Here is a 24,023-nt window from a genome sequence, read left to right on the forward strand (position 1 = left end):
TATAACCCGCCACGACCTTTATACACCGGGTCGGCGTCTCTCTTCTCCCCCCCCACCCCCGCTCCCACAGCAGAAAGCCGCACACCTGCCAGGGAGTCAGAAGGTTGCCAGACCTGGGCCCGTGGTGAAGCTGCACACAGGAACCAGATAGGGGAGCCCGGGGGACTCCTGAACCGAAGGCCCCCCTCTCACAGCATAAGGGACACATTCATAACGTATCAAGAGGCACCCCACGCCTTTATCCACCACCAGAGGGTCAGCCTGGGATGAGACTCTTGTATTAAGGGCCACAAACAGGGCTCTCTAGTAATATTCCCAGGCCCGGAGCTATCTTCCTGGACTCAGGGGCTGCTGACGGGAACATACAGAAGAGAGTGTACAGAGGACACCCAAGTGGTCCCACATATAAAAAAGCACAGTCCTTCTGATACTCCCCCCCCCCCTCGCAGGGGCATGTAAAGTGGTGCACCCCACACTGCTCAGAGGGAGCGGAGAGACCGGACCCCCATTATACTTGAAGTAATATAATATCATAAGAGCTGACTTCGACATGGTCAAATTCGGTAATAAAATGGCCAGTGCTCTGCCTAAACCAGCGGCGACCACGACCCAAGCAGATGTTGATAAGTTTCTCAAAAAACATCTCCTGCCAGCGGAGGTAGGAACTGACTGTCTTCAAAATTCATCTGCTAACACCACACAAGAAACGGAGGATGACGCCAGTGACGCAGAAGACATGGACTCTAGCAAAAGCCTCCCTATCTCCAGGTCCTTTATCAAACGGATTCTCAACAAAGCCTTGGAACCGGTAGTGAAGGAGCTCACTCACATCAAACAGGATATTGGCCAGATAGGACACAGGGTGGAAACGCTGGAAGCTTCCCAGGCCACGATCACCACAACATCCAACGCCATCATCTCCTGTCTTCACCAACAAGAAGATAATGTCAACCAAATCCATACTATTTTGGAGGATCACGAAAATAGGGAGAGGCGGAACAATCTTAGAATAAAAGGCCTGCCAGAAACGGTAGTAAATGAAGCCCTGACCCCAGCCCTTCTAAGCATCTTCTCTGATCTGATGGACACTGACCCTGCACCACAGATAGAGTTGGTCAGAGCTCATAGATCTCTGAGACCTCGTCCTAGGCAAGGGGAACCATCAAGAGATGTCATCTGCCGTTTCATGGACTACCGTATTAAGGAGCTCATTCTCAAAAAAGCAAGGGAAGCTGGCACCGTAAAATATGAAGAATCCGAAATTAGGATTTTCCAAGACCTAGCTGCCACCACTCTGACCAAGAGGCGAATACTGAAACCCTTCACAGAAGAGCTACGCCAACGCCAATTCCCATACCGCTGGCTATATCCATTTGGCATTGCAATAACAGCACAGGGGAAACACTATCAAGGCAAAACATCAGGCGAAATTAGGCGAATCTGCGAGGACCTGGGGATTACCTTGGAGAAGTATCCTGAATTGGAAATCCATAGTTCAACATCTGCGCTCCAGCATCTTCCAGAGCCGTCACCCTGGCACAGCGTCATACCGAAGGCCCAAAGGCCTAGACGCAACGCGGCACAGAAGCTCCAGATGAACTCAGAAAGCAAGGCCTGTGAGAAGACCTAGGCTCCAGCCTACTATTGCCTAACATTGTTTATGCGTGTTGAAAGAATGAAGTCACACTAGGGGCTCTATACTTTCTGCTCCCTCTTGATGCGTATCTACTCTTATATAGATGTTGAAAATGTTGTTATTGTTGTCTTTAACATTTTGTTCTTTATCTGATCTTTTCTCCACCTCCCACCTTTTCTGCTCCCCTCTTTCCCAGCTCGGTCGTTGGTCTGGTCCATTCATCCCACCGGAAAAAGAGTCATACTTCTGCAACCGTCACTATGCAGACACAACATAAGGTATTTAATGTGACAAGCTTTAACGCTCATGGGTTGAATTCCCCCATACCAAGGGCACAAACTTTATCTAATTTTCACAAGAAACATATTGACATTATCTTTCTACAAGAAACACATTTTTGCAAAGGCAAAATTCCTAATTTTGAAAAAGCATACTATAATACGTGGTTTCATGCCCCCTCTCCAAACAAACGGACTAAAGGGGTGTCGATAGCGCTAGCCAAGGACATACCCTTTTTACCCCAACACGAGGTAATTGACCCGGAGGGCCGGTTCATTTTTGTTAAAGGCCTATTAGCGGGATCAATGGTAACGATGGGAAGTATTTATGCTCCAAATGTCAAGCAGGTGAGATGGCTGCTTTCCACACTCAAAAAATTCAAGACCTTTTCGGAAGGCATTCCAATACTCTGTGGAGACTTTAATGTAGCCCTGGAACCAAAATTAGACTCAACCTCAAAAAAGAGCCACATATCACTCAGGGATCTTTCTCGAGTCAAAACTGCTCTCCTCTCTTTATCCCTGACTGATGTCTGGCGACTACAACACCCAACAACCAAAGATTTTACCTTCTTCTCACACCCCCACAAATCATATCACAGGATAGATTACATTTTTTTACCTAGGTTTATACTACCTAACGTCACTGACACAATAATCCAATCTACGCCACACTCTGATCATAGTTATGTCACGGCAAGTTTCACACTACAGAAGGCATACCTGATTCACCGTACATGGAGGTTAAATGAGTCGGTTCTCTCCTCAGAAGACAACAGGAAACGTATTTCTGACTGTCTCCGCAACTATTTTGCGGAGAATAAGACACAAGACGTCAAAGCACCACTTCTGTGGGAAGCACATAAAGCGGTCATAAGGGGAGAGCTGATTTCCATTTCCTCACACCTCAATAAACAGAGGAAACTAATCTTACAAAATCTATATGAAGATATAACCATTTTGGAAACCCAACACAAAAAATCTCTATCTCAGCAGACTTTAGAATTATTGACTGCCAAACGGGTGGCACTGAGAGACATACTCAACAAACAATCGGCCAAGTTACACTTAAGTTGGAAAAATCGCATATTTGTACATGGGGACAAGGCCTCCAAACTTATGATGTCACTAATCAAAACAAGACAAGCCCGCACGTTTATACATACACTCAAGACGCCACAGGGACACCGCACTCAGGATTACTCACAAATTTCAAATGAATTTTTACAATTCTATAAGAGCCTATATCAATCCCGGCCAGAAGAGTCAACAACAGACAACGATAGGAGGAAACGCGGCATACATAACTACCTAACTAATCTAAACCTCCCGACACTTTCCAAAGCACAACAAGAATCCCTGGTAAAGCCATTTACTCGTGCTGAGGTTCAGTCCACCTTGTCCAGATGCCCCATGGGAAGAGCGCCGGGCCCAGATGGCCTACCAACCATATATTACAAAAAATTCTTTGATATCTTGGGGGACCACCTCCTGGCAACATGCAATGCTCTACTTCTGGGTGATTCTATTCCCAAACAAGCTCTGGAAGCCCACATATCATTAATTCATAAGGAAGGGAAGGACCCGGAAAGCTGTGGAAGTTATAGGCCCATCTCGCTTTTGAATGTGGACCTAAAAATCTACGCAAGTTTAATCGCTAACCGGGTTGCGGACATCCTTCCTGACCTTATATCTCCGGAGCAATCCGGATTTATACGGGGAAGAGAAGGGAAGGATAATGCGCTACGCTTACTTCATCTAATGCAATATGCTAGGACTAGGAGCTTGCCCCTTGTGCTCTTGGGAACGGATGCCGAAAAGGCATTCGATAGGGTGGACTGGACTTTCCTGCGGGGCACGTTGGAGGCTTTTCATTTTCCCCAGACTGTCATACATGCAATACTACAGATGTACACGTCCCCCACAGCCAGAATCAAAATAAACAACACGCTGACTGACCCCTTCGACATCAAGAATGGAACCAGGCAGGGCTGCCCCTTGTCCCCCCTACTCTTTGTCATGGTAATGGAGCCATTGATATGCTCCATCCAACAAAATCAGGGAATTGAGGGGATTAACCTACAGGGGATTCACCACAAGTCTGCCGCCTTTGCGGATGACTTGTTGGTAGTAATGTCCAGACCGGAAAGAGGCTTCCCTGCCTTCATGAACACACTAGAAGAATACAGCCAATGGTCCAACTTTAAAATCAATCTCTCTAAATCCGAAGCACTGAGTCTAAACATCCCGAGCAATGTCATCAAACATCTCCAGAAGTCGTTCCCATTCAGATGGCCAAAAAGCCACATTACCTATCTCGGCATCAAAATAGGGAAATCCCCCAAATCACTCTTTGACCTAAATTATAAGTCTCTCCTTCCCAAACTCACCACACAAATGGCCTCATGGAAAGCGCCTTTTATCTCTTGGATAGGCCGGAAAAATCTCGTTAAAAGCATCGTACTTCCAAAATTTATATACCTCTTTCAAATGTTACCTATACTAGTCCCCAAATCTTTTCTTTCTCAGTGTAATTCTTTAATTTCCAATTACATCTGGAACAAGCACAAACCAAGAATCAATTTCCACACTTTATGTCTCCCCAAGGACAAAGGGGGAATGGGACTCCCTAACATATCCATATATTATAAAGCTGCTGTCCTCTCTAGAGCAGTAGACTGGGTCAGATGCCCTCCGAATAAGCTGTGGACGACAATAGAGGAACACCTGGCCCCCTCCCCCTTACGAGCTCTTTTATTCGCCCCCCCCTGTCAGGGAAATAAAAGATTCTGTACCAACGAACTGACTAGAACACTTCTAGACAACTGGAACCGAAACATAGAGCTCCTGGCCCCTCCTCTTTCACCTCTTACCCTAATCTCTGATATACTAGACTCCAGCCTGAATCTCGCCAACACCGCGAAATCTCCATATCTAAGTAATGCAAAGATCCCAGCGATAGATCTCCTACAAGACGGTTCTTTGGTCTCGAGGCAGGAGATGGGTGAGATCCCCCTCCTCTCCAAACTCACATTCCTCCACTATATGACAATAAAACGCACAATTCAACCATTATTGCCACAGTCCAACCTCACTAGACCCTTAACCACATTTGAATCACTTTGCTCGCAAACAAGGCCTCCTAAAAAAGTCTTGTCTCGCTTATACAACACTTTACTTACAAAGGAATTGGTAGTAAAAAGAGCTTATATATTGAAGTGGGAAAAAGATCTGAACACCACATTTACTGACGCCCAAACGAGCCAAATTTATGGTTCTTCACATGGACCTTCATGTTGTGTGAGGGTTCAAGAGAGTTCCTTCAAAGTAGTTGCGAGATGGTACATAGTCCCGGACACAGCTGCAACTTGGCAATCTGCCTCTTCAGGCCTCTGCTGGAGGTGTGAGGGGGATAGAGGAACGTATCTACACATTTGGTGGACGTGCCCTCGTCTCCAGATATTCTGGAGGATGGCAATCCAGCTAATTCTTGATCTTACAAACAAAGGGGAGGGCCCAGAACCCATGCATCTGCTACTAAATTTCCCACTGTGGCCTAATGATAAGGCCAACTCGAAACTGGTGTCTTTTGTGAGCTCAGCCTGCAAACTGCTGATTGCCCAACTGTGGCGCACGACTAAGATACCCACCATATCGCAGCTGTTGCTGAAAATTGACCAATTATACTACGCGGAGGAGCTCTCTGCCCTCTCACGACAACAATTATTCTTCTTTGGGCAAGTTTGGAAGGCCTGGAAAGACTACAAATCTAAACCTTCCTTTCTGACGGCGGTGGCGCAGGAGACGCCATAAAGAAGCCTGGGCCGTCTTCTCCTCCCCATTAGGGGACCGAGGGAGATGATGGCCTAGTTCTGATGAATATAGACATATGATGAATGGACCCTAGACCAACACCCTCTCTCTACTCCATCCTCCCCCCCCCACCCACATTTCTTCTTTCCTTCTCAAATCTCTTAGATCTTCTATTTCCCTTCCTAGGGGTGGACGGTGGGGGCTGAGAGGCCTTTTTCAGAACCATCAGTGGTTCCCCCCCCCCCCCTCCTACTTTCTGGTTTCCTCTGTACGTTCTCCCCCTTTTTCTTTTCTTTCTCCTTTCAATAAGAAAAAAGTTAAAACTGTTCCTCCTTTTTATAATGTCATGAGAGCAAGGCATGATATGGCTTGCCTTTCACTGTTTACCAGATATAATGACCTTTAATAGATCTGAGATTGTATCCAGCAGACGATATTTCGCTTGAAAGGCGGTGTAATGTGATTTAATGTAATGTAGTTTAGATGCAATGCTAATAATGTCTAAGCTCTGTGATATGTGCATTCATTCTGTTTTTATTGGTTCAATAAACAAAACATTAAAACAAACAAAAAGGAATTAGATGATGATACATTTAATGAATTTTCCAGTGCTGTGGATAAGGAGTCTGAGAAGTGGGAGAAAAGTATAAGTGCCAACAAAGCTCTGAAATATCAAAGGGATATAACAGACTTTGAAAAGAATAACATCTTCCATTGGCAAAATAGAAAAATAAGAGAAGGGACAAAAAGAGGCTCTATCACCTCAGTTTCATCAGTGTCAGATAATGAAAATCCGTCTGGCTCTACTGAATTTTCAAAAAAGCGTAAGATTCAAGGGAAATTACCATCCAATAATAATAATAAAAAACAATACAATATCTTTGATAAAGATGGTGGGCCAAATCTTCGAGATCGTACTAAGGTAATTAATCTTTCTACACATGCATTGAATGACACCCATGTAGCATTGTTGGAGAGAGGATTGTCATTTTCTCCATCTATTCCCCCAGATCTCTTCACAATAATAAAAGATCTACACTTGTTTGGTAGAAAAATTCTACTTAAAAGATATCATTTCAAACCAGAAGAATTGACAAAGTTTGACACAAAAGAAGAACTGGAGGCTATTGAAATTTTGCAACAGTTATCTGATGAAAATCAAGACACCACTACAAGTAAGTTTCCCCTTTCTCTTATAACCAAATCAAAAAAATTTCCTTCGCTCAATACAGTTCCAGCCATTGATGTATTCATCAAAGTGGTGGAGGAGGAACTTAAAAAACAATATAAATTTAGAGGAAGGTCTAATTTAAATTTGAAGGAAAAAAAAGCTCTTGAGGAGCTGCAAACCTGGCAAGATGTGCAATATAAACCTGCAGATAAAGGGGGTAACCTGGTGGTGTGGCCTAATGAGCTTTATCTCAAACAGGCCCATAAACAACTAAATGACAGAAATTGTTATGCCAAACTAAGATATAACCCCATGTTGGAATTTCAGGACCAACTTGTCTCCATTTTGACACAGGCCTTTGATGATGGCATAATCCCTAAAAAGATGGTGGATGTTATTGCTGAATTACACCCCAAATTACCAACTCTCTACCTGATACCTAAAATCCATAAAAATATACAGGATCCACCAGGTAGACCAATAGTATCAGGAAAAGGAGGATTATGCGAGATCATTTGCTCTGTGATTGATTATTTTTTGAAACCTCTGGTAGCAGAACTGCCATCGTATATTAGGGATACCACATCTGTCTTATGCAAGCTTGACAACCTTGAATTGGATGAAAATATGATTGGTGCATTTTTGTAAGTTCTAGAGACTATGAACTAGTGTTTTAGGGGTGGGTGGTTTAGGTTTTTAATTATGATTTTATCATATTTTAACACGTATTCTTCTTTCTTTTGTGTAGAATATCCATATCTATGAAAATAATTTTGGATGTGAGAAGAATCGATATCTGATGAAGCCTTTCTATGTGCAATAAAGTCTATTTATTATTACTTGTATGTGATCGGGTGGGTTGGCTGGCCCGCCTCCTTCATCTCCCTTAGGGGATGACGGGGGTGGATCACCCTTCTTATCAATTCTGGGGGGGTATTGTTTATTTGGAGTGTGTATAATGAATTGTCATATTGATAAGTAGATATATGTGAAAAAATGAAGGAAAAAAAACGCTCTCTTATGAAAAAAATTTTTTTGTGAGGATGTTAAGATATGACTCTATGGTCAGATGAGGAATGAAAGTTTATGCATTGTATATATTAACTGTATGTTTATGAAGTAGCACTATCACAATTTATTATTATATATTTAAAATATTTTTTTCTTCACTATATGTATTACTATTCAGCTTATGTCAATTTTATATCTCATCTTTATTAATTATTTATAAATACGCACTTTTGTATATTGTAATATCTATTTATTATTATATGTACACAAACTATGTTTATGTATGCACTTATTTATATATATATATTGATGTTGTTCTGACACTATTTTTCTGACATTCTGTGATGCACTTTACCCCTTAAGTGTCTATATGCCTGTTAAATGGATATTGATGTATGTATTGTATATGAAGAGGGTGGTCCCTTCGTGTTAAAATCTTTGCTGTCTTGTAGCTTCATGTGCACTACCCTCACAGTGTGATGCGCGGGTCAGGAGAGGCTCGGGCTGCGACTTCGGCCCGGCGGCTAGAATTGGCCATGCGCTGCTTCCGTTGTCAGGTGACAGATGGAACGCAGTATGCGGGTCAGAGCCGCCGGGCGGAAGTTCTTTGTACTTCCGGCAGTCCCGGCCTCCCGACGCCGCGCCGGATAGCACGGGTGAGTGGAGTTCACATGATTAGGCAGCGTACTATATAAAGACCAAGTCCCCCTACCCCAACACACGCCCCCTGAAGAAGAAAAGGCGAAACACGTGTTGGGGTCGCAGGACGTGGCTATCAGATCTTCTAAATAGGTAACGCATACAAGTGGTCTCCCTGGGGGATTAGGGGTTATTTTTCCTACTGATTAGCTATGTGGTATATTATGGGGTAACCTTATTGGAATGGTGCTCCGGTTACATGCCTACATAGCAGGATACATACTAATGTTAACTGAGAATCCCTGAGTGATTTAGAGAATTGATACATGGTACTTTGCACCTGTTTATCGGTTACCACATAATGTGCTACTATGACTATATTTTATGCAATAGTTTCCGCATTTGGAAAAAAGGAGGTTTGAATTTTCACTGTAACCTTATATATGCTTAATCTACTATAGGGTACCATGAATCCTTGAATCCATATGTTAATGTGGGACTATTAATTAAACCTTCTGACCTGTTTAACCCAGTCCTTGGGTACTATATAGTGGAGTTTTTTCATATATGAATTTTTTTAATAGAGATGATATTAAAATAATAAATAAAAAGTATTTTTATTATTTTTGACTTCTTTGAGCTTCTTTAATATCTGTATATCCATAACAGATTTTTGTGTGACTATCTACTACACTTGCAAACTTCAAACGGAACCTAAAGACTCATCTGTTCAGAAATGCCTATAACCTTGAATGACCTCACTGCCCCACCACCGTGCGGAGCTGCCGCCCCACCACCGTGCGGAGCTGCCTCCCCACCACCGTGCGGAGCTGCCGCCCCACCACCGTGCGGAGCTGCCGCCCCACCACCGTGCGGAGCTGCCGCCCCACCTACACCCCACCTACTGTCTCCTCCCCATAATCCTATAGAATGTAAGCACGCAAGGGCAGGGCCCTCTTCCCTCTGTACTAGTCTGTCTACTGTAACTTGTATATGTATTTTGTATGTAAGCCCCTTCTCATGTACAGCACCATGGAATCAATGGTGCTCTATAAATAAATAATAATAATAATAATAATAATAATCACTACAACCCCTCCATATACTACACCTCTAATATACTATATCACTACACCCCTCTATACTACATCACTACATCCCCTCCATATGCTAAACCTGTAATATACTACATCACTACACCCCTATATACTACATCACTACATCCCCTCCATATACACCTGTAATATACTACATCACATCCCCTCCATATACTACACCTGTAATATACTACATCACTACACCCCTATATACTACACCTGTAATATACTACACCACTACACTCCCCCATATACTACACCTGTAATATACTACACCACTACACCCCCTCCATATACTACACCTGTAATATACTACATCACTACAACCCCTCCATATACTACACCTCTAATATACTATATCACTACACCCCTATATACTACATCACTACATCCCCTCCATATGCTACACCTGTAATATACTACATCACTACACCCCTATATACTACATCCCCTCCATATACACCTGTAATATACTATATCACATCCCCTCCATATACTACACCTGTAATATACTACACCACTACACCCCCTCCATATACTACACCTGTAATATACTATATCACTACACCCCTATATACTACATCACTACATCCCCTCCATATACTACACATGTAATATACCACATCACTACACCCCTATATGCTACATCACTACATCTCCTCCATATACTACACCTGTAATATACTACATCACTACATCCCCTCCATATACTACACCTGTAATATACTACACCACTACACCCCCCATATACTACACCTGTAATATACTACATCATTACACCCCCTCTATATACTACACCTGTAATATACTACATCCCCTCCATATACTACACCTGTAATTTACTACATCACTACACCCTCTCTATATACTACACCTGTAATATACTACACCACTACACCCCCCATATACTACACCTGTAATATTCTACACCACTACACCCCCCATTTACTACACCTGTAATATACTACACCCCCTCCATATACTACACCTGTAATATACTACATCACTACACCCCCTCCATATACTACACCTGTAATATACTACACCACTACACCCCCCCATATACTACACCTGTAATATACTACATCACTACACCCTCTCCATATACTACACCTGTAATATTCTTCATCACTACACCCCTATATACACCTGTAATATACTACATCACTACACCCCTATATACTACACCTGTAATATACTACATCCCTATATACTACACCTGTAATAAACTACATCACTACACTCCTATATACTACACCTGTAATATACTACATCACTACATCCCCCATATACACCTGTAATATACTACACCCCTCATGTACTACACCTGTAATATACTACATCCCCCATATACACCTGTAATATACTACACACCTCATGTACTACACCTGTAATATACTACATCACTACACCCCCATTTATTACACCACTATATACTACACCCCCCATATACTACACCTGTAATATACTACACCCTCTCCATATACTACACCTGTAATATACTACATCACTACACCTCCCTCCATATACTACACCTGTAATATACTACACCCCCCATATACTACACCTATAATATACTACACCACTACAGCCCCCCATATACTACACCTGTAATATACTACATCACTACACCCCTATATACTACACCTGTAATATACTACATCACTACACCCCTATATACTACACCTGTAATATACTACATCCCTATATACTACACTTGTAATATACTACATCACTACACCCCTATATACACCTGTAATAAACTACATCACTACACCCCTATATACTACACCTGTAATATACTACATCACTACATCCCCCATATACACCTGTAATATACTACACCCCCATATAATACACCTGTAATATACTACACCCCTCATGTACTACACCTGTAATATACTACATCACTACACCCACATTTACTACACCACTATATACAACACCCCCATGTACTACACCACTATATACTACACCTGTAATAAAACTACATCACTACACCCCATGTACTACACCACTATATACTACACTACTATATACACAACACCATATACTGCACCTGTAAAACTACACCACTACACCCCCAGTATTAGTCACCAGCCCCCCCTCCCCCATTGTCCCATCCTCAGCTTATTAGTCACTACTTACCTCTCCCTTCTTATTCTCCCCGTCCTCAGGCACCTCCGTACAGGCCCCCCGCTGAGCTGCTCCTTTTCTTGTACGGGCACTGGCTGCACCGATGCTGTTCTCCGAGGGGCCCCCGCCGCTGCTTCTCTCCGTGAAGGCCAATACTGTGCCGCTAGCTCTTACCCTGCCCGGCGGGAACTTTTGAAATAACACACGGCGCATAGTACTGACCACATCAGAGCGCGTGCGTGTGTCACAGAGAAAGTGCAGGCAGGGAACAGAGGAGAGATTCCTGCGTTCCGCTGCCTACACTGTGCGGAGCTGCAGGATCGCTCCCTGCCTGGCACGCAGCAGCCTGGCTCTACTGCACCGGCTGAAGACGGGCGGGCCGGTCACAGACAGTAGGCTGGCCGGATGTGGCCCGCGGGCCGCCCCTTGCCCAGGTCTGCCCTAGACTCACAACTAACATTACCTCAAATCTACTCCTTAAAAGGCCATCGAGGGTGTTTCTCGTGCCTCCTGAAAGACCAGAGGGGAGGACTCCACACACTGCTTACATGGGGAAAAGAAGATGAGCAGGAGGACACAAACACTGAGTAAGAAAACTAAAAACATTCATATAACTGGAAAGGATAACTGCTGGGAAAAAAACAAAACACCTCCTAGTAGGCACTCATATGGTATTTACCAAAAAGGTAAACCCCCTGAGCTGAAGGGCTGGAATTCTTTGAAACAAGTCCACCTACAGCTACTGCCAGCAAGGAAATGCAGTGAATATATACAGTCATATGAAAATGTTTGGGCACCCCTATTAATGTTAACCTTTTTTCTTTATAATAATTTGGGTTTTTGCAACAGTTATTTCAGTTTCATATATCTAATAAATTATGGACTGAGTAATATTTCTGGATTGAAATGAGGTTTATTGTACTAACAGAAAATGTGCAATCTGCATTTAAACAAAATTTGACAGGTGCATAAGTGTGGGCACCCTTATCAATTTCTTGATTTGAACACTTCTAACTACTTTTTACTGACTTACTGAAGCACTCAATTGGTTTTGTAACCTCATTGAGCTTTAAACTTCATAGGCAAGTGTATTCAATCATGAGAAAAGGTATTTAAGGTGGCCACTTGCAAGTTGTTCTCCTATTTGAATCTCCTATGAAGAGTGGCATCATGGGCTCCTCAAAACAACTCTCAAATGATCGGAAAACAAAGATTATTCAACATAGTTGTTCAGGGGAAGGATACAAAAAGTTGTCTCAGAGATTTAAACTGTCAGTTTCCACTGTGAGGAACATAGTAAGGAAATGGAAGAACACAGTTCTTGTTAAGCCCAGAAGTGGCAGGCCAAGAAAACTATCAGAAAGGCAGAGAAGAAGAATGGTGAGAACAGTCAAGGACACTCCACAGACCACCTCCAAAGACCTGCAACATCATCTTGCTGCAGATGGTGTCACTGTGCATCGGTCAACAATACAGTGCACTTTGCACAAGGAGAAGCTGTATGGGAGAGTGATGCGAAAGAAGCCGTTTCTGCAAGCACGCCACAAACAGAGTCGCCTGAGGTATGCAAAAGCACATTTGGACAAGCTAGTTACATTTTGGAAGAAGGTCCTGTGGACTGATGAAACAAAGATTGAGTTGTTTGGTCATACAAAAAGGCGTTATGCATGGAGGCAAAAAAACACGGCATTCCAAGAAAAGCAGTTGCTATCCACAGTAAAATTTGGTTGAGGTTCCATGATGCTTTGGGGCTGTGTGGCCAATGCCGGCATCGGTAATCTTGTTAAAGTTGAGGGTCGCATGGATTCAACTCAGTATCAGCAGATTCTTGACAATAATGTGCAAAAATCAGTGACGAAGTTGAAGTTACGCAGGGGATGGATATTTCAGCAAGACAATTATCCAAAACACCGCTCCAAATCTACTCAGGCATTCATGCAGAGGAACAATTACAATGTTCTGGAATGGCCATCCCAGTATCCAGATCTGAACATCATTGAACATCTGTGGGATGATTTGAAGTGTGCTGTCCATGCTCGGCGACGATCAAACTTAACTGAACTGGAATTGTTTTGTAAACAGGAATGGTCAAAAATACCTTCATCCAGGAACTCAATAAAAGCTACAGGAAGCGACTAGCGGCTGTGATTTTTGCAAAAGGAGGATCTACAAAATATTAGTCACTTTTATGTTGAGGTGCCCATACTTATGCACCTGTCAAATTTTGTTTACATGCAGATTGCACATTTTCTGTTAGTACAATAAACCTCATTTCAATCCAGAAATATTACTGAGTCCATCACTTATTAGATATATGAAACTGAAAACCCAGTTTGTTATAAAGAAAAAAGGTTAACATTAATAGGGGTGCCCAAACTTTTTCATATGACTGTATAACCCAAATCAGGATGTGATAGGGCAAACCACCTGCAAAGAAGCGAACAAGACAATAGGAACCATCAGCATTTGGACAGTAAAGAAGAAAGTAATAGATCAGCAGACAGAACAACTGACAACGCAACAACAGGTCACTGGATCATATCCCCAAATTGAGCTATAACAAATCATAGCTGACGATAAGAAGTGTGACCCAACTGATAAAAATACACAATGTCTGTTCTTTAGTGTAAAATTCACTCTCTTCTATGCCTTTTGAACTCCAAATATTAAAGTATGTTTCGAGATCTCAGAAAATTAATACAGTGGAACCTTGGTTTATGAGAACAATCCGTTCTGGGAGTGTGCTTGTAAACCAAGTTACTCGTTTAGCAAAGCAAGATTTCCCATAGGAAATAATGCAAGCTCAGACAATTCGTTCCACAACTTGTTCAATGTCCCATCCTGGTCCCCTATTGTGCCAATCCACACATACACAAAGACACACACACACACACACACACACACACACAGACTGTGATATGACTGAAGATTGAGTGTGATTAGATAGGAATCCTAATCAAAAGTTACTGATCACAGGTATTATTTGATCCATCCAAAATTCAGTATCAGAGAGATGTCCTCTGGCTGACCCTATTTCACTATGACCAAGCGTACCTGTTAGACAGGTCTTGAACAAACCATGATTATGAGGAAGGAACATTTACAGTTCAACTTACAGGAAACTCGTGGTTAGCTAAAAACATGTGTAAGGAAACTGGCATGTAAAATTAACGGCTCATTGCAATATCTCCAGGAAACTGTGGTCGGCCACTGGTCAACTAACAAAATGTGCAGGAAGCTACTGGTGCCCACAGCCACGTGTGATCAGGTTACATGACCATGACTCAGCAATCACATGCTGGTCACAATTGCAATACTGCATTTGCACACGATGTACAAATTTGGTATAAAAATACAGGACTCGCTTAATGAGATAGGGACATTTCCAGGACGCTCAAGTGGACGCACTGTTCCTGTGATGCAGATGCCGTGTTGTTTCCTTCTCACTAATCGAGTCCCTCCGATGAGAAAGGCGTGCTACAACATATGGTAATGTTGATGCATATTTCTGTTATTGTATAAGATTCTATGACTATAAAGTAGTGCTAATGCCTATGTACCATTGATTATTCATGTGCTATTAAAATAAATAGTATCTTGCTATAAAGAATCTTAGTATTCGTGCCTGATTAGGAGATCAGTGAGCGCTTCGTAAGTACGGGCTTTCAGCCCCATTTTAGGAGAATTTAGCAAGACATAAATTGGCGTAGTCAGCAGGATTACTTCTATAAGAAGTAATTAACAAATTTTTGTAATTTAGAAATTAAAAACATATATTTGGCAAATTTCCAGATTTTTTTTCAATCTTTTTGCATAGTGTTAAAATGTTCAGAAAACGTAAGGATAATGTTAAGGAGATTGTTGTGGAGAATCCCGGCTGGACTGAAGCTCCCTACAATCTTATAGCACATGAATTGGTCAATTGTGGATTGGCAGAACAATGGCAGGATAAGCTCAAGGGTAGTGAACCTACTGATGTTGTGAATGTACTCAGTATGTCCCTGTGAAAGCAGGTGATGTAGTGTTTTGTGGATTGGCAGAACAATGGCAAGATAAGCTCAAGGGTAGTGAACCTACTGATGTTGTGAATGTACTCAGTATGTCCCTGTGAAAGCAGGTGATGTAGTGTCTTGTGGATTGGCAGAACAATGGCAAGATAAGCTCAAGGGTAGTGAACCTACTGATGTTGTGAATGTACTCAGTATGTCCCTGTGAAAGCAGGTGATGTAGTGTCTTGTGGATTGGCAGAACAATGCGAGGATAAGCTCAATGGTAGTGAACCTACTGATGTTGTGAATGTACTCAGTAGTGTCACTGTGAAAGCAGGTGATGTAGTGTCTTTAGGACGGCACATCTGGATTGTGGCAAGTGCATATCGCGCGATGCATGAGCGTTATCTAAAAATGCAGAAGAAATGTTCCCAGATGAAACAAAGGATGATAGAATTAGGTGGCCAGAAAACAGTTCTGGAATATAATACCCGACTGTTGAAGGATAAATTGGAACATTATCAGAATGTGGCAGAAAAAGCTGCCGTAAAAATTGCTCAAAATAAGTACAAGAAAAGAAGAGGAAAGGTAAATAAAATCAAAGTACATAAAAGTATCGCCTCAGCTTCTATAAACTGGGATCCCGATACTTGGGATGGGGATGTGTGGCATTCATCTTCATCATATGATGAGGAGGATTACCATAAAGGGAGGATTCAGGCTAATCCAGTAAGGAGGCGCCTAGAGAGGACAGAGAATGAGATCATCCGGGAACATGTCCGGCATGGTCAGGGAAATCTGCAATATGACGAAGATGGTAATGCTATCACAAATGAGAGAACAATTACTCATGTAAAGAATCGAGTAACCATTGAAGATTACTCTCAGGGAGAAGTTGATAGAATTTTATCACAGTTTAGACAAAAACAAGGAGAAAGAGAAATTCCCTGGTTAGTCAGAGTGCACGATCTCGGAGGAGGTGCAGTGCACTTTGACGCCGGAGACGTGGCAAAATTTGTCACCATGTCTCGCGACCCAGTAATTCAGAGATCAATAAAAAATTATTTTGTTGATCATAATGAGCAAGGCACTCAAAACTTAATCATGATCTTAGCCCATGCTTTTCTGGACAAATACCCATAAGAAGCAGACTTTCCTATCAATGATAAACCTTGGTATACCTTAAAAGATGGCATGGAAAGGCTGAAGGAAGAAGCAATGAGGAATGGGCTTCCTCTTTTGGGAATGGATGATGATTATCTCCCGTACCCATTGACAGCCAGCATAAAAAATAGGCTGGTTAAACATGCTCCTCCAGCATACAAAACAGTATTTTAACCTTAACTGTAGCGTTGACTGGAGAATCAATCAGTGTAGTTCTAGGGAGGATGAGGGAGTTACAGGACATGGGACAGTGGGATAAATCGTCCCCTGGAGGCCATCTTGGTAACAGTAAGCCAAACAATCCTGATTGGAATGGGAAATCAGTAGGGGAGGCCCCACGGGTGTCTCGCAAAGACAAGTTCCAGGCTTTGCTTAAAGCCGGGATAAATAAGGAAAGGATTGATGGAAAGGAGAAAGAAGAATTATAGAAGTTGTACAAACAAAGTTCTATCCGCAAAAAAAGTGACCACTACAAATGTGGAGGGGGGGGCTCAAAAAACCCCAAGGTAAAGAAATCAGAAGGAAAAGGGGAAAAACCCCCAAAGAAAGTGTCTTGGGAAGATTTTCAGTCAGTGTATCCATGGGAAGAACTGGCTGCAGCCGTGGCCACAAAGGTCACTGAAGGAAGGGCTAGTACACAGACTGAAGTCTGTATAAATGAAAGTTCAGAAGGAAGTGATTTACCATAGGTAGCCAGCCAAGCCCCCCTTTTGATAAAAAGGGACAAAAGTCCCTACATCAATCTTAGCATACATTGGAAAGGGGGAAATGTTCAAAGAGTCCCAGATTTGATTGACACAGGGGCAGAGGCTACTTTAATTCATGGAAACCCAGAAAAAATAAAAGGACCTCGAGTAAAAATTGCTGGACTAGGTGGTCAAGTGATCACCGGGGTTCAGACACAGGTAGCTTTGAAGATAGGTAATTTACCTATCAAGAAGTATACGGTGCTGGTAGTTCCTATACCAGAATATATTTTGGGAATTGATGTCCTAAAAGGGATGACTCTTAATCTAACAGAAGGAAAATTCTCCTTTGGGGTTAAGTCTTGTCATAAGGAAATGCGATCGATAGTGGCGGGCATAGTCAAAATGCCACCTGTACATGTGGCTCCAGCTACAAAAATGGTAGCTATGAAACAATATCGAATACTAGGAGGTCACAGAGAGATAGGAGAAACCATTAAAGAATTGGTAGAAACTGGGGTAATGCGCCCTACTACTACCGCATGGAATAATCCTGTCTAGCCAGTTAAAAAGAGTGATGGCTCCTGGCGCATGACAGTTGATTATAGGGAGTTAAACAAGAATACTCCTCCTTTGACAGCTGCAGTTCCGGATACAATAACTATTTTGGAAAATATTCAGACTCCGGAACTTGGTATGCAGTAATTGATTTGGCAAATGCTTTTTTTTACTATACCTATAGAAGAGAAGTCTCAAGATCAATTTGCATTCACTTGGTTAGGGAGACAATATACCTTTACCAGGTTACCCCAAGGATGGCTACATAGCCCCACAATCTGTCACCAGACGGTGGCAGAGCATTTGGATGGATTCGATCTACCATCAGAAATGCAGATCTCACATTAAATCGATGATATAATGATACAAGGACAAGATGAGCAAAGTGTGAAAGATCAATTGACAAAACTGGTTGCTCAGATGAGGAGTAAGGGATGGGAAATCAATGATGCCAAGGTTCAAGGATCGTCTCAGGTGGTAACATTTCTAGGGATTCAGTGGAATAAGGGGCACAGAGAGATCTTGCCCAATGCCAGACAGAAAATTATTAATTTTCAGGTCCCTAAATCCAAACAGGAGACTCAGTCTTATATTGGATTGTTTGGTTTTTGGAGACAACATATCCTTCATTTGGGACAAATGTTGGCTCCTTTGTACAAAGTAACGAGGAAAAAATATGAGTTCCACTGGGAGAGGAACAGCAAAATGCATTTGAGATGGTCAAGGAAGTGTGGCAAGACATTGAAGAGATTATTCAATCTACCAAGACCACTGTATTTCATGTCGATGCTCATGTCCCTACTAACTCACTTGAACGTTTGTTTAATTCAGAAGCAGATAAAGTAGCAGCCATCAGACAAGTCAATCCAACAGTTGACAAGGAAAAAAGAGGCATGGTTGCAAGGTACAGCTGTTTGGGCACACCAGAAACAGCGACACCTTATTCCGCAGGTTTAGACCTCAGTACATTGGAAACTGTCGTGGTACCCCCAGGTAAGGTAAAACCAATTTCAACAGGATTGGGTTGCCAGATGCTAAAGGATCATTATGGTCAAATAGCCACTCGTTCTAGTTTAGCGTTAAAAGGAGCCATAGTGGTGGAAGGGGTAATAGATGCAGATTATCAGGGAGAAATCAAGGTACTGATGCTAAATTTGGGAAATTAACCTTTCATCTTGGTGAAACACCAGAGGGTGGCTCAGATGTTGATAATTTCAATAAACTTGTCTGAGATAAGAGAAGGAACTGCCCCGGCAGAATTAACAATACGGGGTACTAAAGGTTTTGGATCCTCTAATATTACAAATGTAGGAGCAAAAATATGGATTCAAAACCTCCAAGTACCGCCCTCAGAGGCAGAGGTAATAGCGGTCGGAAAAGATCGTACTCTCCTGATAATGAGATCAGGAGTGGAGAAGTGGGAATATGTTCCACAAGAAAAAATGTTTTTACGAGAATAATAGTGTATCTCTATTTGTAGATGGTGTTGTAAATAAGCGGAATCCATGGTATCGGTTACTGGGAAGAGCTTGATAGTGATGAGATGGAGAAAAAGAGAATTTTGTTTACTTACCGTAAATTCTTTTTCTTATAGTTCCGACATGGGAGACCCAAACCATGGGTGTATAGCTTCTGCCTCCGGAGGACACACAAAGTACTACACTAAAAGTGTAGCTCCTCCCTCCGAGCATATACACCCCCTGGATGACAAATCCAACCAGTTTAGTGCCAAAGCTGAAGGAGGACATCCACCCATAAGTAGAGATAGAGTAAAACCCGGAATAACCGGAACTTCTGTCTACAACAACAGCCGGTGAAAACACACGGAACAAGAAAGCTGCCAACAGGCAACAGGGAGGGTGCTGGGTCTCCCATGTCGGAACTATAAGAAAAAGAATTTACGGTAAGTAAACAAAATTCTCTTTTTCTTTATCGTTCCTTATGGGAGACCCAAACCATGGGACGTCTCAAAGCAGTCCATGGGTGGGAAATAAACAGAAACTGAGAAGTAGGCGAAACCTAACTTCACAAATGGGCGACAGCCGTCCGAAGGATGCGTCTGCCCAAGCTCGCATCTGCCGAAGCATGAGCATGCACTTGGTAGTGCTTCGAAAGGGTGTGCAGACTAGACCAAGTGGCAGCCTGACAGACCTGCTGAGCCGTAGCCCAAGAGGCACCGACAGCTCTGGTCGAGTGCGCCTTAATCCCTGGCGGGGGAGGCATCTGAGAACATAGGTAGGCATCGGATACGGCCGACCTAATCCAATGAGCTAGGGTCGGTTTAGAAGCCGAGAGACCCTTGCGCTGACCTGTGGTCAGCACAAAAAGAGAGGTGCACCGCCTAAAAAAAACAGCGGTGCGTGACACATAGATCCTGAGCGTCCGCACCAAATCTAAAGCATGCAACGCTTTCTCGAAGCGATGCACAGGGGCCGAACAAAGGGAAGACAATGAAATGTCCTGGTTAAGGTGGAACGGAGACACCACCTTAGGGAGAAGGCCCGGAGTTGGATGGAGAACCACCTTGTCTTGGTGAAAAAAACCAAAAAGGGTGACTCCGAAGAGAGCACAGTCAAATAAGAGACTCTCCTGAGAGAAATTATGGCCACCAGAAAAACCACTTTCTGTGAAAGACTAAACAACGAAACCTCCCTAAGAGGCTCAAAGGGGGGTTTCTGTAAGGCCATGAGGACCAAAGAAAGGTCTCAGGGATCCAGAGACCGCCGGTAAGGCGGAATGATGTGAGATGCGCCCTGCATGAAGGTGCACACCTGGGCCAGTCGGGCGATACGCCGCTGACAGAGCCGAGACCTGTCCCTTGAGGGAATGAGGGACAGACCTAGCTGCAGGCCGGACTGTAGAAAGGACAGGATGGTCGGCAAGGAAAAAACGGCCAAGGAGCATGGCCGGAAAAACGACACCAGGACAGGAAAATTCTCCAAGTCCTGAGGTAAAACCTGGCCGAGGGAGACTTCCGAGCCTGAGTCATAGTGAAGATGACCTCGGAAGGAATGCCTGAAGCCGTAAGGATTCAGGGCTCAAGAGCCACGGCGTCAATCTGAGAGCCGCAGAATTGTTGTGGAAAACGGACCCTCTGAGAGAACGTCTGGCCGGTCCGGGAGATGCCACAGCACCTCTACGAACAGACGGAGCAGGTCTGGGAACCAAGCTCGCCTGGGCCTGGGGGGATGAGTACGACCCGACGGCCCTCCATTTTGATCTTGCGCAGGACTCTGGGCAAGAGAGCTAGAGGGGGAAACACGTAGGCCAGACGGAACTGGGACCAATCTGGAACCAGCGCGTCCGCTGCCAAGGCCTGAGGATCGTGGGAGCGAGCCACGTAAACCGGGACCTTGTTGTTGTGCCGGGATGCCATTAGATCCACTTCCGGAGTGCCCTGCCTGCTAAATTGACCGGAACACTGCCGGATGCAGGGCTCACTCGCCGCTGTCCACGGTTTGACGGCTGAGATAATCTGCCTCCCAGTTCTCTGCGCCTGGGATGTGGACTGCGGATATGGTGGACTTGGAGTCCTCCGTCCACTGAAGGATATGTTGAACTTCCAACATTGCTAGGCGGCTGCGAGTCCTAGGACTACAGCCCTGATTTCCAGCACATTGATCGAGAGGGCTGATTCGGACGGAGTCCAAGTGCCCTGTGCTCGGTGGTGGAGAAACACTGCTCCCCAGCCGGATAGACTGGCATCCGTGGTGAGAATCACCCATGACGGGGCCAGAAAGGAGCGTCCCTGGTACAGAGAGAGGGGCCGAAGCCACCACTTAAAGAGAGCTCCTGGTCTGTGGCGACAGAGCCACCAGCCTGTGCAAGGAAGAAGTCCCTTGTCCCAACAGCGGAAAATGTCCAGCTGCAGGGGACGCAGATGGAACTGGCAAGGGGAACCGCTTCTATTGACGCCACCATCTGACCCAGCACCTGCATGAGGTGCCTGATGGAATGACGGCGGAGCCTCAGCAGAGAGCGAACCGCCAGATGAAGAGACTGCTGTTTGACTAAGGGCAGCTTCACAAGTACCAGCAGAGTCTCGAATTGCATCCCTAGGTACGTAAGTTCCTGGGTCGGGGTCAGAGTGGACTTGCAAGCGTGGCGAGAGTGAGCGAGACACTCCGCTGACAGTCTGCACTGGATGAAGCCCTGACTAGAAGGGCGTCCAGGTAAGGAATCACTACCAACCCCTGGAGGAGCAGAACCGCAACTGGTGAATACACGAGGGGCCGTGGCTAACCCAAAGGGGAGAGCCACGAATTGGAAATGTTCCTCTCCGATTACAAAACGTAGCCAACGCTGGTGTGAAACTGCGAATGGCACATGCAGAGAGACATCTCTGATGTCGATGGATGCTAAGAAATCTCCTTGGGTCATTGACTGATCGCAGAGATTCCATGCAAAATTGCCGCACCTGAACATGCTTGTTGAGAAGCTTGAGATCCAGGTCGGAAAGCACCGTCCTTTTCGGGGACTAGGAAGAGATTTGAGTAGAAATCTCAGAACCGTTCCCAGTCGGGAACTGGTACAATTACTCCATTGGCCTGCAAGAATGCCACGGCCTGTGAGAAGGCGGCGGCCTTGGAGCAGGGGGGAGTTGTCAGAAAAAATCTGTTTGGCGGCTGAATAGAATTCTATTCTGTAGCCGTGGGAGATGGTAACCCACACCCACTGATCGAAGACGTGTTGAAACCACACGTCGCCCAGGCCTGCCACCGACCAAGGACGTTACTGGCGCGGCCAGATAATCAAGAGGAGGTTGCCTTGGTGGCAGCAGCTCCTGCCGACTTAGGACGCGGCTTCATGCGCCAGTTGGTTTACGGACCTTGGCTGAGTTAGTGGACGAGGCCGAGGGCTTAGAGGACGACCAGTTAGAGGAAACGAAAGGAACGAAACCTCGACTGGTTCCTGCCCTGGAAGGTTTCCTGGGTTGTGGCATGGAAGTACTCTTCCTGCTAAAAGCTTCCTTAATAATTTCATCCAGTTGTTCACCGAATAGACTGGTTCCAGCAAAAGGGAGTCCAGCAAGGAACTTCTTAAGAAGCATCTGCCTTCCACTCTCGAAGCCACAGGAACCTGCGGATAGCGAGGGAAGTAGCCGAGGCCACCGCAGTGCGGTGACAGTCTCCAGCTATAGGATGAAAAGACTGAAGCCTGGAAGTTAAGGCAACCAATTCGGGCATAAAGGCCCTGGTGAGGGAATGCATCTCCTCCCGAGAAGCAGAGATGGCTTTGAGAGCCCGCACTGCTGCAAAAGATGGGGAGAACGAGGCCCCTGCCGCCTCATATATAGATTTGGCCAGAAGGACAACCTGGCGGACAGTGGGATCCTCAGAGAGGTGCCGTCAGCCACTGATACAACTGTCCGGGCTGAAAGTCTAGACACCGGAGGGTCCACCCTTGGTGAATGAGCCCACTCCTTGACCACCACTGGTGGAAGAGGGAAACAGTCATCAGAACCACGCTCTGGGAAGCGTCTGTCAGGACAGGCTCTGGGCTTGGTCACAGTGACCTGAATGCTGGAGTGGATAAGGAACACACTCCTTGTTCTCTTAGGCAAGGTATACTGATGCTTTTCTGCCAAAGAGGGGAGCTCCCCTGATACAGGCGGATTGAGGTCCAGTACAAATATAATGGACGCAATCAAATCATTAGCATCTGCGTCACTTTCGGACAGATCAATGGGGTACATGGAGAGCGTCCGAGCCCCCAGTAAGGCATCCTCCTTGTCCTGCGAGTCAGCTCGTGAACCAGAGCCGCGGGGCGAGGAGGGAAAGGGGACCCTGCGTCTCCATTTTAGGAGGACGGGCTCCCAGATGAAGAATCCTCTGTGAGCTTTGCT

The 24,023-nt window shown here is 44.3% G+C and overlaps 1 protein-coding gene across 1 annotated transcript in view; it reads right to left on the reverse strand.

Moving 5' to 3' along the window:
* LOC142312884 (uncharacterized) overlaps nucleotides 1–24,023 on the reverse strand; it is a 361,786-nt gene that overhangs the window by 33,058 nt on the left and 304,705 nt on the right. The window lies entirely within an intron of this gene.

The sequence above is a fragment of the Anomaloglossus baeobatrachus genome, chromosome 5, assembly GCF_048569485.1.
Source record: "Anomaloglossus baeobatrachus isolate aAnoBae1 chromosome 5, aAnoBae1.hap1, whole genome shotgun sequence".
Classification (NCBI taxonomy): domain Eukaryota; kingdom Metazoa; phylum Chordata; class Amphibia; order Anura; family Aromobatidae; genus Anomaloglossus; species Anomaloglossus baeobatrachus.